Source organism: Alligator sinensis, unplaced genomic scaffold (assembly GCF_000455745.1).
Source record: "Alligator sinensis unplaced genomic scaffold, ASM45574v1 scaffold703_1, whole genome shotgun sequence".
Taxonomy (NCBI): Eukaryota; Metazoa; Chordata; order Crocodylia; family Alligatoridae; genus Alligator; species Alligator sinensis.
This window is the reverse complement of record NW_005842461.1, coordinates 1,257,424-1,261,994: the sequence shown is the minus strand read 5'-3', so window position 1 is coordinate 1,261,994 and position 4,571 is coordinate 1,257,424.

Below are 4,571 nucleotides of genomic sequence, written 5' to 3'. Positions count from 1 at the left end.
CGTCCGGGCCGGGCCGCGGCTCCCTCCTGCCACGGGCTGCCCGGCTCCGGGCGCCCAGGTGGCTGCCGCCCGCCAGGCTCGCTGCCCGCCGCGCGCGCGTGTGTGTGTGTTGGGGGGCGGCGGGAGGGGGCTTCCTCTGATGCCTCTTTCCTCTGATATCCTTTCCCCACTGATGCCTCTTTTTTCCTTTCTCTTTTTTAAAGAAACTCCCTGCTCTGCACAGACTTTGCTCCCCAAGTTTGCTTCTCTTGCACTCTCTTTACTTGTCTCTATCCCCCCCTCCCCTGCCTGACACTGGATCAAAACTAGGACAGGGGATGGCACTGTCATCCAGAGGGAACACTCCCAAGGTAGGTCTCATTGTGCGGGACAATACTCTCCCACTCCCAGTTTGCTCACTACCCTGGTGGGTTTGGTGTTTTTTTTCTTGCCCCCCTCCCTTCCTCTGCCTCCCCCTTTTTTTCTGTCCTTAATTGGTTCTATCTTGATGTGCGCTTGCTTTGTTTAGCCTCTTTTAATATTTCAGAGGAGCTAGGCAGGAGCAGGGAGCACTGGACTGAGGACGTCTCTGTGACGGTTCCTTCCTTCTGCTGTTCATGGGCATTTGAGATCCAGCTTATCTTTCAAACTCCTGGCTCTTGGAAGACTTTCTAGAAATAGGAGCCTAGTCTACATTATGGATCCAGGGAGCCTAATGGTGTTTGCTCTCATCCAAATCATTTTCTTGTCTTCATAAATGCTAGAGAGATAGGTCAGGTGCCTCATTATTTATTTTAAATATCACTGAAAAAAAAGGGCTTGGATCAAGTTTTAAACTAAAATTCAGATTGGTTAAATTCCTGTTTATAGCTAAATCTATATCTATATATAGACATAGAAATAGCTATATCTATGTCTATATATGTGTGTGTATAATATATGTATGTGTGTGTATATAATGTATATATATATATCTCGTACAGGTATACACCTATGCGCACACACATATATTGCAGGTGTGCATGCACACATGCATGCACATACACATATGCATGTTATGTATATGTGTATATGTATATCTGTGTATGTATTACTGTATATGGTAAATTGATTGAAAATTTTCCTGTAGTGAAGGCCTTAAAGTACATGGCTTCTCTTCACTTCCACAGAAATGCAAAATTGATGGATAAGAAAACAGAACCTATTCCTATATCTATATCTATATAAATATAAATATAGTGTGAGTATGTGTGTGTGTGTGTGTGTGTGTGTATCGACATATACACACACACGTGGGAGGACATACTTTATTACACTAAAATAATGTTGCAAACCTGAAAGTTTCAGGCATAGGATCCTGAAAATATTTATATTAATGGGTCTCCCTGAGATTTACAGTCCTAAGGGAAGGTTTGATTTTGATGACATTCAGAAAGAGCTGGCTAGACAAATATATCCATGTATATTTTTGGCTTCCTCCATTTATTTATAAGTGATTTCACTGCTGTTTACTGTTCTTGCTCCAGTGCTTTGTAATTATCTCACTCTTGAAGGGCATTTCATAGAATTATTTGCTGTTTCACTTATTACAGATTTTCAGCATCTCTGGGTGTATTTTCCATACATATCTCTAGAAGTAGTTATGTAAGCTTTGTGTGACGAACAAAAATGATACAGAGTAATAGGAATAAGTTCTGTTTTCTTATCCAGCAGTTCTGCATTTCTGTGGACTTGATGAAGAAGCCATTTACTTTAAGGCCTTCACTATAGATAAATTCTCAATCAGTTTACCATATGATACATATACAGGTGTATGCACACATGCACGCACACACACACGCTCATACATACACATGCTTATGCACATATATTGCTGGAAGAGAAAACTACCCAAAATTACTTTGTTAATGCTTCACTATAGGAACTGTAACTGATATTACTATGTACATAAACAAAGAACATTTCAAGGTTGTTTGCTGGAAGTAAGGTAGTTTGCTGGAAGTTTATAGTTCACTCTGTAACATTCACTTAATTTATAGACTGTATTATAAATATCCAGGTCCCCCCTCATCTCAGCATATAAACATTTATATACCTACTTATATTTCTAAAACTAACTAAGCAGGGCTACATACTACATCTGAAAAACACACCACCAAGATAAAACTGTATAAAAAAGTAATGAAAATGAAATTTTATATAATGTCAACAACTTCAGCATGATTCTTGCCATAAGTGATTTAGTGCACTTCCATTTGTCTGAAATGGAGTGATATTACAAAGTGAATTAATAGAACATTAGTATTGAAAAAAGAAACAATTCTTTCTTTGAAATATGAAGTGCCACTAACTTGAGATGAAACCTGGAAGTCAGTGAATAATACATGTGAAATATTAATATTTTAAATGCATCGTATTTAAAATTACTGTGAACTTAAAATGTTTCACATCAAGAAAACATAAGTAGTTCATTTTAGATTTCAATTTTAAATGTAACATTTTTAGCAATGAAGCAATTTACTAAAGAACTGAAGTCAGGTATGTAAACATATTTTGTTATTTTGCACATGAAATATAGTCATTGTGGAATATGAATTTAATTTGTGAAGTGATAAAAAAGGACATTAGTTTTATTTTCTATTGCACTGCAAGGAAAACATTTTTAAGTAGCTGATTAATGAGATGAAATGAACTGACACACTCCATAATACTTGTTTGTGTTTTTACACCCTCTGAAAAAAATATCACAAAGGGACATTTATAGGAAACACAAAGTCAGTTAATGCAATAATAATCCTATTTGATTTTACAATTAATGCGGCTTAGAATAGGAATTTGTACTCGATATACCTTTCTGTTGTGTAACGTACAACGTGGAATGGTGGGTATTTTATTATTTAAAATTTACTATGATATTAAAATAATTTCAGTAAAGTATGCTGGCAGGATTGTATTACAGTCAAATCCTGCATTCCAGCTCAGAGCCAATTGTGGCCTCTATTGGTTTTTTGCCATTTGTATCAGAGGGATGAAGATCTGGCCCTCAGTTCTCACTCAGGCTTAGCACTCATTGACTTCCACAGTCTGGGTTTGATCCAATACAAATAAGCATCTATAGCTAATTCTCCTAAGATCAAGTCATGCATTCCTTATGTAGGGCCATATTCTGCTTGCCTGACTCATGGAAGCCAACAGGAGTATTATCTGAGCAAAGTGAGGATCTGGCCTTTAGTCCTTGCTGTAGTGTAACTACCCTTTGCTGCAGTGAGCTCATACCTTATTTATTCACATACTACACTCACCTTTTTCCCTAAAATCAGCGATCAGCAACTGGGACATGTATCATAAACAAAAAAAGTAATTCCAAACAGTTTGGTTGCAAAGAAAAAATATCTTTATCATGCTTTTTCAAAACCAGGTGCATGTCTTATTTGGGATGTGGAGTATGTGAATAAATATGGTAATATTTTAAACTGAGGGTCCATCTTTATGTCATTGAAATGGATGAACATTGTACTGGAATAAGGATTGTGGGTCACATTGTGATCTCATTTAGGTGTTATATCAGAACGACACCTGAAGGCCAACTCTGCTTGCTTTAATCAGGCAGACCTCCCATTGGCTTCAGTGACTAATTTAGTTCCAGGTAAAGAATGATGGGTTGGGTTTTTGGAAGATTTAGATACATAGGCTTGCTTCTGCTGGGTCAAGCACCAAAAAGCATTGGATTCAGATGGCTATGAGGATTTTTTCTACCTTATATGTTACCCAAGGTACTGACAAATACAAGATCAAAAGAGGATGCCATATTTTGGGAGGCACTTTTATTTTCCACTAGAATGGTAATAATCTTGGCCCTGCCATACTGGATCAGATCCTAAGCCCACCTTATTCAGCAGTAGTCTGGCTCCTAGAGTGGCTAGTACCAGACAAAGGTGTGAGGCCCCAGTAGTCAGAGGTGGGGTAAGCTGTCCCCATACGAGGCCTCTAACAGTCTGACTAAAGATTGACTAAAGGCCTTCAGAAATGCATGTTAATAACTATAAAAATGCGTTCTATTTTTGCTTTTCCTGTAAGTGTCCAATCTTTTTTGAATCTTGCCCTTGATGTTTAAATTCCAAACCGTTATGAAAGAAAAACTATTTTCCCTATTGTTAAACTGTTTCTCCATTCCCTCTCATGTTTGTGTTATGCAAATTTCTTTTCTGTAAAATAAATTCTGTTTTTATTTTTATATCTACATTTTATTTTTATACCTACATTACTTTTATGATATTTGCTTATGGGGTGGGGGTGCTTAAGAGGGAGAGGATTAAAACACTATGACTTTCATGTCATGTTTGAAGGATAATTATTCATTTTGTCAGGATAGAAATACTCCCATACAAATCGTTGTGCCTTAATTTTATTTTAAAGTTTGTTATTAAAGTAGTCAGATATGCCACAACACAAGAAAAAAAATACCATTAACTAACCTGTAATGAAATGAAGTAACTCCTAGTGGGCTGTATATTTTAGATATATAAAAGGATGAACTTACCTCCTTTTGTTTAATAGAATATCTGACGGTGAGGGCTGCTTTTATTTTCATT